Source organism: Rhineura floridana, chromosome 1 (genome assembly GCF_030035675.1).
Source record: "Rhineura floridana isolate rRhiFlo1 chromosome 1, rRhiFlo1.hap2, whole genome shotgun sequence".
Lineage (NCBI taxonomy): Eukaryota > Metazoa > Chordata > Lepidosauria > Squamata > Rhineuridae > Rhineura > Rhineura floridana.
Window position 1 is genome coordinate 102,886,169 of NC_084480.1, and position 15,229 is coordinate 102,901,397.

Consider the following 15,229-nt stretch of genomic DNA (forward strand, 5'->3'; position numbering starts at 1 on the left):
ACATTTGAACTATTGCACCCCATTTGTACAATACTTTTACATTCTACTTGTGGCTGGGCTTGAAGGCCATATGGAAGCTCTAGGTCAGGGCCCTCTAGGTGTTGTTGGGCTATAATTCCCTTCATCCTTGATCAATGACCATGCTGGGTCATAAGTTCCCCATCCTAACTCTAGGTGGTATAGGACAAGGACACTGTCTCAAGGCAACAAGATGTAGAAAGGTGCAAAGGCTTTCTCCTGGATACATTCAAGAGGCAATTTATGCACATGTTTAACATGTAAACAGAGTGTTTCAAGTACACTTTCCATAAAAAAAAATCCAGCAGTGGAATCAGAAGAGTAATGGTAAGTGTACCAAGTGGGGGAGGAGTGGGGAGGAAATTTCAAATGTTGTGAAACTGTGATGAGGAGGTGTTAAGGGGAGAAAGTGGGATGCTGGAAGGGGGCAACTGGAAGGGAGAACAATACAGATGGGACGCAATGGCCAAACCGGGATAGGACTGAGGGAAAAGCAGGACATCATTAAGTGAGCATGGGAGGCGGCAGCAAGAGCAGTGTCCACACTGTCTCTTGCCCATATCTATGTCCACCTAGGCATTTAAGAAGTTTGATGAAAGGGCTGATGAAACAACCACCTTCCACTCAACCTCCATCTGGCCAGAACAAGCAATGCAACCCAGAAGGCTGTTTCTGAGAAAGAGGAGACAGTTCATAGCCAAGCTGTCATCCCCCATTTCTGGTACAGGGTCTTCACTCCCCATTCTAGTTTACCTCACCCCATCATAACATTATTATAGTTATTATCTGCAAATAACATATGCTACTTCTTAAAATTAAGGGACTGGTGCTTTTGGCACATCTAATTAATTCAAAATAGTTGTTCGTCAGTTTGCAGTACAGGTGTTTCTCAGGCATAATCACATGATTAACAGAGTGAAGGCATCGTCTTTCTTGGTCTCTCTAAAGATGACATCCTGGTGTATAATGTTCTACACAGCTGCCACAGCAAGATTTTGTGGTGATTGGTGATGGTCCCCATTCTAAATGTTTATTTTTCAGCTCATTGCTCTGTAGAATAAAACTCTATGTAAGATGTGGTCTCCTGAGACTAGAATGGTGCAAAGAGGGATAAAGCATACTAGTCCATGCTTAGGGAGAAGGAAGGGAAAACACAAAGCATTCATTTTTTTAAAAAATGTCCTTATGGAGTTTCAGTACTAGTAAATAATGCAAAATGTATGCATGCAAAGTTTTGCCACACCTTTTTGTGCTACAACTGGAAAAGGATAGCTATAGCAAGCTGGCATTCTACCTCCTGGACCAATCAAGGCCCACACACAAATTGTACTGGAAAAGTTAAGAGAGAAGTGTGTATAGATCCAGTAACAACTGCAGCTTGTACCTCCATTGGAAAGACCAGGATTTATGTTGTATCACCTTGCATGCTAATTGTGTGGTCAGGTAATGAAGCCCTGCTTTGTATGCTCTCATTGAGAGGCTAGAGGTGTGTCAGCAAGAAGCAAATAGCTATCTGGGCTTTAGATAATAACCTGTGAGTAGGAGGAGCCCATCCTTTATCAAAACCCTTTTAAAAATGTTGACATGGGTGATATTTTAAAATGTTACTGTTCCTTTAAAAGTTGTGGGCAATGGCTCTTGTTAAGTCTGTCCAAGGGAATAAGTAGGCCACAGAGCATGTGCAGTGCTCAAGCTACTTTTCATATCCTGCAGGGGGCAAATTCCTCAATCGTTAGTGAGAAGAATAGATGCCAGAAGCCTGGGACTGTTCCTAGTCTGACTGCAGGTCTGGGTAGCTGTAAGTAAATACACCAGAGCTCTTCAGCACCAGTCTAGGAACCACACTGCGTTGAGGGGGAAGAAAAAGATCTGTATGGAGGGTGGGTGTAGATTTGCTGGCAACTTCTGTGATCTTAGGTGTTCCTCTTTAATGGCATTTTCTGTATGCAGTGTACCCTCTTTGTAGTGGGTATGGAACATACTGTAAAATGTTCAGGCTGCTATATTCATAGTAACAATGTAGCATTTATAAACTTGAGTTACAAGTTGTTTATTTCTATAAATTCTGATAAAACTCACTTTGTTTCAGCATTTGATGTGTCCTGAAACCGTTTAAAGCAACATCACCACTAGTCAAGAGATATTAAAGCTGCAAGGGTAAGGATCCTGTCATCGACTTGAAGAAGCCCCACTCCTCTATAGGGAATACTAGCTAATAGCATGAACTGTGTAGCAACAGTTTGACCAGGTTACACCAACATCCTTTTTAAAGAACCACAGGGTGGAGGTAGGGAATCCAATTTTGTTTGGAGGAATGGTTGTGGGACAATGGGAGTCAATATTTAACTCCTCCCCCATTGCTTTTTTTCAAACTGAAACTGCCCCCAAAGCAGCTCCAAGCCTGCTGGAGGAAGAAAAAAAATAATCTTTTTTTCTTCAGTGGGATTAATAGCAGGTTCTAGGGAAGGGACAATTTTGATTGTGTCACATTTGTTGTGGCCTCAAGCACTTTATTGTGTATTTATTTTAAGCATGTTTGGTTTGTATGAGATGAGATTTCATGTATAAAGTCTTGGAGGAACCTTAACTAGTTTTTGAAGTGAAGGTGCATTTTTCCCTGAATTTCTTTATATTGAGGCCACCACCTGTTCCGCTGCTGGGAAATTAAACTGCTGCAGTTCATGTGGAAATCAGATTAATCACAAAAATGTTTCAGTTATGCTGGTAGAAAACCACAGATGCAATCCTGAAACTATTTAAACTTCAGAAAACCCTATATACCCTGAAATAAGCACAGTGCAAATCACACACACACACTTTCTTTTCTTCCATTGCTTTCTGTCATTCCTTGTACTCATAACAGCAGTATAGGAGTCACCTTAGTGCTTAAAACTGTATTCTAGTAGTGAATATGCACATTACAGTAAGATCAGGGTATATTGTTAGTGAAAAGCTACTGCTAATAGTCTGTCTCTCCCCCCTCCAGACCTTTTGAGAGGTTATATGCTTATAAATAGCTTCCCCTTTTAATAAAGTTTTATTTCATGTGTGTACATTATGTGAACATCTATTTAAGAGAAAATGATGTGTTTTGAAATAAAACCCTAAGCACTGCCAAATGAAAACCCACCTCTTTCCATTTTGAAAAACATATAAAGCAATATCTATATGACATTGGCTGTAAAGAAAAGGATTTGGTGTGAGGAAAAGTGACCCATCTATTGGGTGATCTAATGAGGTAGAGGGAGGGTTGAAGTGGATGAACAGTAGGAGCTAGATTGGATTTTTATTTTTATTTTTTGCTATCTTCCAGCTCTATGGTCTTATACAATACCCAGCACTACCTATGGCACACTTTTTTGTATTTTATGTACCCTGCTCCTGATTTTCCCCTCCCTTGTTTCTTAGGTTGTTGCTGCTATATTTGTACTATGTTTTACAGTTGAATCTAAGATTTTGTATTTTATTATATATTGTTCTGAATATAATTGCTTTAATTTTTGCATGGTCTAAGCCAGCCTTTCCCAACTAGTGGGCCACCAGATGTTGTTGGACCACAATTCCCATCTTTCCTGACCATTGGCAATGCTGGCTGAGGCTGATGGGAGTTGTGGTCCAACAACATCTGGTGGCCCACTAGCTGGGAAAGGCTGGTATAGACATTATGTTAATTATTGGCATATGTTTTTTGTTATTTTCTATGCTGTAAACCACCCTGGGGTCTTGTGATGGAGGGTGATATATAAATTTAATAAATAAATAAAATAGAACTGTCTGTTGCAGGGTTAAATATTTGTGGCTGAACAGACAGAAAAGAATTTCCCTTGATGTACCATTTCTGCTGCTGAGGAACCACCATCACTGAAGAAAGGGCAGAGAGCCTGAGAGAGGCAATGAAAGGGCCAAGGAACAGTTAAGGAATACTAAAAGTAGAAGCAAGAGGAAATGACAAGACTAGTCACTTGCCTGAGGTCAGGATCTGGGGCATAAGTGGGTAAGGACAAGCTACTCTTAGAGAGTTCATTGAGAGACATGGAAGAAAGTGAGCTAAGCAGGGGGAAACATCTGGCTGGGAAGGTAAAGAAATGGGCATAACTTCCATTCTTCTGTAAGTTCTTGAACTTCCACTTTATATGTCTCTATTAAATTTTTATAAATATTATTTATTTAATTTATGTATTAGTTATTTAATTTATATCTTCCCCTTCCTCCAAAAGGAGCCCAGGCCAGCAAACAACAACCAATAAAACAATGAAAACATACTAAAAACTATTCCAGTACAGATGCAGACTGGGTGACGTGGGCTCATAGAATGACAGAAACTCTGGAGTGTTTCAGAGGTGATGCTATTTTAATATTTCACAAATGCTTAATTTTGCCGGAATCATGCCTTGACTTTTCCAAGTGTATGGCAGTTCCTCTCACTTGCCCTTCTCAGCAGGAGTCCTGAAAGTAAAGTAAGGTTGAGGGATAGTGGCATAGGTACATCACATTTCATGGCTGAGCCAGGGTGTGAACCTGTGACTTTCCAATCTAAACCTAGCACACCTTTTGGATCTGGTATGTTGAAAAGTGGAATGTAAGTTAAATGGAATTAAAATTAGATTAAGTAAATGAGAAATAACAACAACACTTAATAAATAGGACAGCCAATGTTTTAAGTCTAATAACCCAGAAAATGCTATTAAGAATTAAACTTGTGTAAACCAGATTAAAGGCAGTGTGAGTTCAGTGAAATCATCAGGCTCATTCGTGTCCAGCTATGTTTGCTTAAGTGGTCCGTGAATCACATAATGTCTTGAATAATCCTGATATAGAAGGAAGCCTGCTCAGACAATGGTTCTGGGGTGACCCCTCATTTACCTCAAATATGCAGCTTCGCTTACCTGAACGAAGCTCTGGGGAGCGGTAGCACAGTTGCGGCCGAGGGTGAAGCTGCAGTAGCCATGTACAGGAAGGGAACGTTGCGCGTCGCACTGGGATGACGTGCGGCGTTCCGTATGGAGGGGGCGGAGCTAAGGGGCTATGTAAGCCCGCTCAGCCCCCTCCAACTTCCTCTTGGCTCGCAATGCCCGTCCCGCCCTCTCTCTTTTACGGTGTGCCCATGGTCGCTTCGGGGCCGAGCAGGAATTTTTATCCTGCCCACCCTGTTGGTGGGCAGGTTTTTTGCCTGCTCCACACTTTGGGGGATGGAGGGAACAGGGTTAGAGGGTGTCGTGATTACTAGGCCATATTTTGGCTAATTTGGCTCCAATCAAATTATTAATGATGACAGGTTTTGGACAAGGAGGCGGTAAAGTGCGGGAGGGGAAATAGGTAACGACAGCTAGGTGGCCCCCTTAGGCACCTTTCAAGGTGATTGGCGGTTCCGGAGGCCTGTCTCTCAGGGTTATACGGCCCGAGGGCAGGATATGGACTGCTTTTGGGGCCAACTTACCTCATCAACCTGAGGGTTCTACGGCCCCGGGGGGGGTGATGTGAGAAGGCCTCCCTACTCACCTACAAGGTGTGGCCGGGGCAAGGGGTAAGCAAAAGGGGGGCTGCCATTTGCCCCAGCAGGGGCTGGTCGCCCGAGAGCTGTAGGGCAAGCTGCTTGCCTATAGTTAGTTCCCGCACTTAGGTTTCACCTCTGCAGGTCGCTTTAAACGTTCTTGTTTATAATTAATAAAGTGGCCCTTTATTTCAACCATAGCTGCTGTTGTCTGCGTATTATTTCACCCATCGACCGCAAGTGATTACTATATTTCCTGAAAGCAAGGAACAATAAATCTTACTGAGTTTAAATTAGTTTTGCAATAGTTAACCTCTGTTTTTACTATATTTTAATGTTTTTTTCTGTACAGTTTTTTTCAGCTTATAAACTTTTGATGTTTTAAAATGAAACAGTGGTATACAAATATATTAATAAATAAATGTGGTTCAAATGTGATGTTTGGTTGAAACCATTATTTTCCAGTGGTTCAAATATTGTGAGTTCTTTTTTGAAACAGTTAAGTGTGATACATAAAGACAAAGCCCTGTAGCACCTATTACAGCCTGATCCTAAACACACTGGGTTGTATCCAACAGTGTTCCTCAGCTGACAGTCATGGGATTCCACCTGGGAATCAATTTTTAGCAATAACCCCTCCTCTCTGCAGTTCCTCACACCCCTTAACTCTGCTCTAGAGGGTCAGGGGACTCTCCACAACAGACTTTTTGGGGGAGGGGAACAGGGTCCTGCAGGGGGGAAGGGAGATTGCTGAAAATTGTTTCCCTCCCTGTTCTGCTAACAGAAGCCTGACCATCAGCTGAGTGACACAATTGGATACAACCCATTATCTTGGAAGAAAGTCCTGTTGAAATCACTGGAAGTTACTTCTGAGCAAATGGGCTTAGCAAGTGCAGCCTTGATGTTTTAACTAAATTTAATGTAGCATGAGGCGTCATTGCAAGAACCTCCTTCGTTAGATGCATAATTAAATTCCTTCCCCTCCACCCAGTAACAACCCCAATTCTGTAATAACTTTGTCTTTAAGACAGACTCATTGTTGTCCAGATTCTTTGTTCTCCTTGCTTAACAAGCTAGCACAGATTTAATTTAATAAAGATGCTGTTCATGTGTCACCCAGTTGTTAGGAAGTTGCAGGCAGCCTTTAGAAGGGTTGTTTCCTCTGAGGAAAGACCATAGCTCAGTAACAGAGCATCTGCTTTGAACGCAGACCAATGTTCCGATTGAGTATTAGAGAGATAGAATGGGGGAGAAATTGGATTTTGTTTGCATTTAAATGCAAACCTATGTAATTCACACACTCCCCCAAATGAGTCAACAAGCAGGTATCCTTTGAAATTCACACTTTTCTGAATTTTGCAATGCAGTTCTTCAACCAAATACAGGCATACCCCGCTTAACGCTTCACTTAACGTTGCCTCGCTATAACGTACATGCTCCATACGTCCCCATACCCCGCTTAACGTTCGCGTGCTTCGCAATTACATACATTTTATTGGCATGACGCCACTGCCATCTAGTGGTGATTGCATGCAGTACAAGTGAAGACAATTGCTTCACTTAAAGTAGATTTTCACTTAAAGTATACTCTCCGGTCCCATTGCGAACGTTAAAGCGGGGTATGCCTGTAATGTGTACAAGCACATATTAGAGAAAAAGCACATATTGGAGAAATTATGCATAAAAATGCATGTATCCATGAAAATAACATACAGAAATGCACTATACTATGAGAAATCTGGCATATCTTTTCATTAAGTAGTGCAGGCATAAAATAAGTTAGACTACATCTCAGCTCTACCTCCAAACTTTTGTCCAGTATTGCAACCTATCTTTTGATTTCACCATTTTTACCACAGAAAAGGTTGATCTACAGAGCCACCTTGAACCAAAAAGTGAAAACAGTTTTGGAATAACTGTGTTTAGAACCGAGAACTCATTTCAATTTAAAACATGAGTTCACATGATAAAAATTGAATCATCTTTCGGATACTGAGTGCTTTGAAATAAAATCAGGTCACAATAAAAGTAGCCAGCTTTTTTGCAGCAGCTATTGATTGTCAAAAAGTAATGATTAAACAACTCTCCTTTTAATTTTAACATTTTAATTTTATTGTTTTAATATGCAGTAAGAGGGTATCTCACAAGAGTGATTATGTTTAATGCTTCTTTTAAGTATTGTTGTGCATTTGTATATGTTCAGTTTGGTCTATGACTGTAAATAAAAATCAATCAATCAAATCACATCTGTCTCAAGAAGGTGCCTTTGCAAAGAAAGAAGCCTCACAAGCTATTGAGATAGTTGATTGGATACATGTCAAAGTGAAATGGATCGTACATGAATTCAAAAACAAGTCTGTACTTTTCAAATCAGAAAAACATATATGACCTAAAGATGAATCTGTGATTGTTAAGGGTGTACATTTTTTTGAACTGCTACATGTATAAAAAAATGTTATTTAAATTTTTATTTTCAAAATGGTGGTAGTAGAAGTAAAGCACCAGTTCACCACAGCTCAATAGCTGTTTCACCACACGGGGCAAGTGATGACTGGGTTGGACACCAGATAATTAAATGGAGACATTTTTCTCACTCTTTCATTATATCAGAACCCAGGGCCACCCAGTGAAGTGAAACAGTGAGAGATTCAGTACTGACAAATGGAAATACTTATTCACACAGCTCATAAAACTGTGGGATTCACTACCCCAAGATGTGTAATGGGTTTCAACTTGGACAGCTTTAAAAGGGAATTAGGCAAATTCATGGTGGATAAGCTATCGATAGCTACTATTTATGATGGCTTATCAGCGGCTACTATTTGTGATAGCTATATGGCTCTTCCAGTATCAAAGGCTCTATGACTCTGAATACCAGTCGATGTGGAACATGAGTGGGAGAGTGCTATTCTGTTCATGCCCTGCTTGTGGGCTTCCCGTAAGTGTCTGGCTGGCCACTGTTGGAACAGAATGTTGGGCTAGATAGACCTTTGGTTTGATCCAGCAGGCCTCTTAAGTTTTAATTCCAGTATACTTGTACAATTGTTTATTTACAAATGTATGTATTACAGAGGTGCAGAACTTAGTGCACAGGCAATGCAAAATCCATACAAGTTCAGGTTCTCAAAATATACAAGTGCCTTTATTTTATAACTCTTCTTACACGGATTCTTTCAGATCCAGGTTGGAGAAGCCACTTATAGACCTTTGAGAAGGCTGTGACATGCTTTGAACGGTAATTTGGCACTTAGTGTCAATTGTCCGCCATCAGCATACCAAAGCCTAAGCAGAGAAAGCCACTTTGCACATCAGTACAGCATGGTTCAGAGAACACCGTAATGATACAATACAAGTAGAATTTCAACAGAAGATGTCTAGAAGACATGATTGTATAATATATACTCAAAGATATACTTGTGCATGAGGCTAAAGCATGGAAGACTGCAGTTATACCATTATTGTACTTTATTTATTTCAACACTTCGATATACTGCTTAACGCTGTAGTAGTGAACACATGACTCCCATCCCTGTAGATACAAACTGCCCCCAAGCCATGGATGCCAGTAACAGTGACTCATGCAAGAACCTCAGTGATAGATCAAGGATTTAAGGAATCAGGCGGTCCTTAAAGAATCCTGGCCTGGTAGCATACGCGCAACCAGTGCAAGCTTTAAGCACTGGAGTTATATGCTAGTGGTAATTTGACCCCAACAGCAATCTAGGGCGCAATCCAACTCACCTTTCCACAGCCTTCTGCTATGGCAGAGTTGTGGCTGCTCCAGGAGCCTGTTGGCACTGCCAGGGTCTGCCGGGGATGGCCAGTCCAGTAGGCGGAGGACTGGTGGAAGCCCCTAAAACAGGGCATGACATAGGAGTGGTAGGGAGGAGCCATGGGGGGACTTACGCAAGATGCCCCTCATGTTCAGACCCCTCCCTTGGATCTTCAAACTCCACCAGCCAAAATGCCAGCCCAGTATAATAATTTTAAATATGCCCCACTATGGCCTACAGGGAGTGCTTACTCTGTGGGAGGCCTGGTTGCTGGAGACAGCACTTCCTGGCCAGCTCGTGTGCGTGGCTCCCGACACAGCCCACGTTCAGACAGGCCAGAGGCTCCCAAGTATCCCATGGAGCTTTCCACCGGCTCCTCCTCCACCATCTTCCAGCAGTTGGATTGCTCTGCACACTGCAGCATTTTGCACCAGCTGGAGCTACTGAACTAGGTAGAAATGGTGGAATTGCACCATCACATTTTATTTAAATTTTGATTTCTTTGATTATCAAGTTTCTGGTGGGATCAGGGGTTGGTTACTGACAGCTTCCCTGGGCGTGTTTTAAAATCTTAACAGTTCAATAATTGTGTAAGCTGTTTTTAAAGTTTGTGTGCATGCGTATGTTTGCACTTTTCACAGTTAACACTGATATTTTCTTCTGTACTAATGCAGAGGACACAAAGAATCAGCAGAATGAGTTCAAGGGATTCAGAGGATGTTTTTCTCTTAATTTGTTCCTATGCAGTTCAACAATGACTTGTTTTCTTGTGCTAAAAGATTTGGTATTCTAATACCCTTTCTGTGTTGGGACTCTCTGGAGCAGAGGTGGGAAACCATTTTCAGCCGGGAGGGGCACATACTAGGGGTACGCTTCGCCAGAAGCAAAAGTGGGCATGGCCAGAGGCAAACATGGGTAGAACAAAGGATGTGACTCTTATGTATATACAGTAAATATAGTCCAGTCATGGAAAAGTCAGGATGTTTGGCATGGAGCAGGGTCGGTGAGAAGGGTGGGTTGAGGAGAGGGTGTGTGGCCTAGAAAAGAGTCATGGCCTGGGAGAGCCCCAAAGGCCAACTAGAGAGGTCTACATTTGGCCCCTGTACCTGAGGTTCCCCACACCTGCTTTAGAGCCAAACTACACATTAGGTTAAACACAGTTTTTAAAAGTATGCTTAAATTGGCCAGGGTTATCTTGAAGGAGAAATAGCTGCAGGGTTGAAAGCCAAGGGAAATAGCTGCTGGGGAGAGGGTGTATTTTGAAGAGAAAACAAGTGTGAGCCTCTAATCTATGGTTGCTTTTCCTTCAGAATAAAAGTGGCTGGTTTATGAATGCTTAAAAAAACATTTTAATGTAAGGTGCAGTTTTGCCCTCCTTATTGCTGACACAATAATCTTCTGCAATCTACTAAGAAGTGAAGTTATTTCTCTGTTTCCACATAGGATGAAATCTAGGACTGTATTCCCCATAGCAGTTCCACAATGCCCATCTCCATCAGCAAAATTCAAAGTTTGTTTACTCAGATTCACTTTAGTTCAATGGGAGTTTCAAGTAAACTAGTACAGCGCAAGCAAAGCAATAAGCCAGGGTGTCACCAGCTGCATTCTTCTCTGCACAGTTCGCCATACTATTAGGCAGAGTGAGGTGACTGCTTCAGTTGCAGGGTTGATTTGATATAAATCACTTTTTCTGAAGGACTCAGTTTTAATGATTTGAATCACAGTTTAAATCACTAGGAAGATTCTATTTAATCACTTTTAGTAGAAGTACGTTATTGTTTAATATAATTTTAATACATATTTAGAGATGTAGGGTTTCATTAGAAGGCAGGTACGCACTAAGGAATTATTCTGAACAGCTTTCTGATTAATTTTCATCAGAAAAATAGGATGATAATGTGGTCATTTTAGTACTAAAGCAGAATTAACTTGTGAAGTCGTTCAGGAGATGAACCAGTTCCAACAGTTCAATTAACCATTATATTTTTGTCATGATGTGCCAGAATCATCACCACCAAACAGACTTTTAAATTGTACTAGGAAGATTGTTTATTCTTCTGATTAGTTTTCTTCTTACCAAACAACAATAGATAAATGTAAAGTTCTTTAAAAATAAAATTTAGGCAAATTCAACCAAGTCAACACGAGAAACTTAAAATTGTGGGTGTTGTAGGTAACTCATTCTTCTGTACCTTTGTCTTCCTTGTCTGGAAAAGAAATACAAGCTTTCCTGCTTTTTCAGTTCCCAATTTATTTCTCAATTTAGAATGAATGAAGAAAAGGAAGAAAAAATTCTCTCTACACTTGCAGAAGCTACTGCTGTCAAGAGCTAGATTACCACTTCAGAGGTCTCCTCCTTGTTCAGACCTACTCCATCTCCTCAAATTATCTATTCATTGACTATTCTTTGCACTTCGAGAGAGGCAAGGCTCAGTGAGAGAGAGTGTGTGCATTTCATGTACACCACCTGCAGAATAGAACCAATGAGGTTATCTCCCATCTCCATAAACTGCTGTTAACATATTAATAGAATATGATTAAGAACATAAGAACATAAGAAGAGCCTGCTGGATCAGGCCAGTGGCCCATCCAGTCCAGCATCCTGTTCTCACAGTGGCCAACCAGGTGCCTGGGGGAAGCCCGCAAGCAGGACCTGAGTGCAAGAACACTCTCCCCTCCTGAGGCTTCCGGCAACTGGTTTTCAGAAGCATGCTGCCTCTGACTAGGGTGGCACAGCACAGCCATCATGGCTAGTAGCCATTGATAGCCCTGTCCTCCATGAATTTGTCTAATCTTCTTTTAAAGCCATCCAAGCTGGTGGCCATTACTGCATCTTGTGGGAGCAAATTCCATAGTTTAACTATGCGCTGAGTAAAGAAGTACTTCCTTTTGTCTGTCCTGAATCTTCCAACATTCAGCTTCTTTGAATGTCCATGAGTTCTAGTATTGTGAGAGAGGGAGAAGAACTTTTCTCTATCCACTTTCTCAATGCCATGCATAATTTTATACACTTCTATCATGTCTCCTCTGACCCGCCTTTTCTCTAAACTAAAAAGCCCCAAATGCTGCAACCTTTCCTCGTAAGGGAGTCGCTCCATCCCCTTGATCATTCTGGTTGCCCTCTTCTGAACCTTTTCCAACTCTATAATATCCTTTTTGAGATGAGGCGACCAGAACTGTACACAGTATTCCAAATGTGGCCGCACCATAGATATATACAACGGCATTATGATATTGGCTGTTTTATTTTCAATACCTTTCCTAATTATCGCTAGCAAGGAATTTGCCTTTTTCACAGCTGCCGCACACTGGGTCGACATTTTCATCGTGCTGTCCACTACAACCCCGAGGTCTCTCTCCTGGTCGGTCACCGCCAGTTCAGACCCCATGAGCGTCTATGTGAAATTAAGATTTTTGGCTCCAATATGCATAATTTTACACTTGTTTATATTGAATTGCATTTGCCATTTTTCCGCCCATTCACTCAGTTTGGAGAGGTCTTTTCGGAGCTCTTCGCAATCCCTTTTTGTTTTAACAACCCTGAACAATTTAGGGTCATCAGCAAACTTGGCCACTTCACTGCTCACTCCTAATTCTAGGTCATATAATTAGTATTCATTATGTAATCTTTGACCTAGGCCCTTTTTTACTGTTTTATTTACTAAATTATTTTTTTTAGTAATTATTAAATTTGACATTTTGATTTAAGATTAAGATTTTTGTTCCAAATAATTCATAAGGGACTGAATCACAGGAGTGCTCCCACATTTAAAATGTAATACTTGACAGAAGCCTAAGAACTGATGGTCACATGCACACCGTATGCTTCCTGCAAAGAATCCTGGCAACTGTAGTTTACTCTTCACAGAGCTATAATTTCTAGCACCTTTAACATACTACTGTTCCCAGGATTCTTTGGTGGAAGCCATGTATAGAAAATGTGACCATAATCTGTGTGAACTTTCCAGAAAGCTATAAATATAATTTGATCCTATTGAGAATGTCCAGTAAAATGTCATTACTCAGCCCCCACTGGAGGATTTGTAGTGCTGCATCACAATTCTGGATTTGCATGAAGCGAGAGCACAACCCCCGTTGGAGGACTTGTAGTGCCTCATCACACTCCTGGGATTTCCATGACGTCAGGCTTGCATGGGGTCCAGGAACAAAAGAGAAGTCAGGACAATAGCAGTGGCTGTGGCATAGGAGCAAGAATGGAGGGACACTGACAGAGGAAAAGTGGTGGTTTAAAACAACAAGAGAAATCTGAATAGATTGTCAGGGGAGGAACTTTGTTTTTTAAAAGTTTAACAAGGAGAAATAGCAGAGATGGGTACAACACATAATTTCATGCCTTTCCCAATTGTCTTCTCACTGTGCTCATTCTACTCACACCTACTAACCCCTGCTCATTCTACTCAAACCTCTGTCATTCTGTAAAACCACACCTTTTCTGTGTCTCTCAAACCCTGCTTCACTCAAACCTCTGCCATTCTTTAAAACCCCATTTTCACTCTCGGTGTCTTTCAATCCCTGCTTCACCCAAACTTCTGACTTTGTTTAAAACAACCACTTTCTTCCTTTCAGTGTCTCTCCTTCTTCACTGTACTCAAACATCTCCCTCTCCCATTCCTCACTTGCGGGATATGAGAAAGATAAATGATGTTGAGCCCCCAGATATCCCATAGTACCTTCACACAATGTATTTCACTCCCAGTACCATGTGCTATCTTCAACATGAAGTTCCAGATTCAGTGTAGTAATTTAGAACAAATATTTATTAACAAGCAAACACCTATATAAGTACAACATCCATCAACAACCTTCTCTAACTGAACAAGCTAAATGGCAGACTTACTGTTAAGACTCTATTCATCTTAAAGATATAGCAACATATATCATCATCGATGTGTGGGTGTGTGCCAAGAGGGCTGCAGAACAGGAGAGGGGGAGGAGACATGGAAATGAGGGTGGTCTGTGTGCGAGGGAGAGTTGAGAAATGGAGGGGAAGAGAGAGAAAAGAGTGAAGGTGGAAATGGGGGTGCAGATGGGTGTTGCAAAAAAGGAGGAAGTAGCAGTCACAGGTATAGGAGTGAAGATAAAAGCAGGGTTATGAAAGTGGCTGCAGAACAGGAGGGGATGGTGGCTTCATAACTGGATGGAAGGTGAAAAGGGTGACAAGCAGTTGCAATGTGTGGGAGAAGGAAGATGCAGGATGTTACTGTGGGGTGGTCTGTGTGCAAGGAGGAGTTGCACAGAAAGAGGAGGAGGCATGGATATGGGGGTGAAGGTGAAACTGGGGTGCAAAGTAGGGCTTCAGAATAGAAGTGGCTTCAGAAATAGGGTGAGGAAGGTGAAAAGGGAGCTTAGTAGCTACATGGGGTAGGAAGGGGAAGCTCTAGAGGGTTGATATAGGGAGGAGATTGGTGGTAGTGGTGGTGAGTGGAGTGAGCAGAGGCACAGCCACTAGTATAGTTCGTACATTTGGGGTCCTTCTGGGAGGAAGGGCAGGATATAAATTTAATAAATAAATAATAATAAATACATTTGTCACTACAAACAAATGTTACAATTAAGTTAACTTTCAAGCCATGCAGCCCAGATCCACTGGTGTGACCAGCAACCTTGTTTTAATTCAAATAATGGGTTGGGAGTCCAGAAGGTAGCTGAGTTGCAATATGAATTTTGCTATCTTTGGGTGGATGAAACAAAAGCATTTGTTAGCTCTTCTTTCATTTATTTTGTATGGTGCCTTAAAATTTGCATAGGTTTCAAGAGGCTGATCACCTGAAGACTGATAATAAAACTTCACATTCAGTGCAATTATATGAGGTGGAAGGAAACACACACACACACACACAGAGAGAGAGAGAGAGAGAGAGAGAGAGAGAGAGAGAGAGAGAGAGATTTGGTAATATATCCATGTATCTACCAATGGCTGAAATCC

At 41.4% G+C, this 15,229-nt stretch overlaps 1 long non-coding RNA gene across 1 annotated transcript; it reads left to right on the forward strand.

Moving 5' to 3' along the window:
* The first annotated feature begins 1,731 nt into the window (after positions 1-1,731).
* LOC133385203 (uncharacterized) lies at positions 1,732-4,152 on the forward strand. Its single transcript, XR_009762815.1, has 3 exons — positions 1,732-1,816; positions 2,108-2,175; positions 3,802-4,152. It is a non-coding gene; the product is annotated as an uncharacterized LOC133385203 (long non-coding RNA).
* Positions 4,153-15,229: the final 11,077 nt, after the last annotated feature.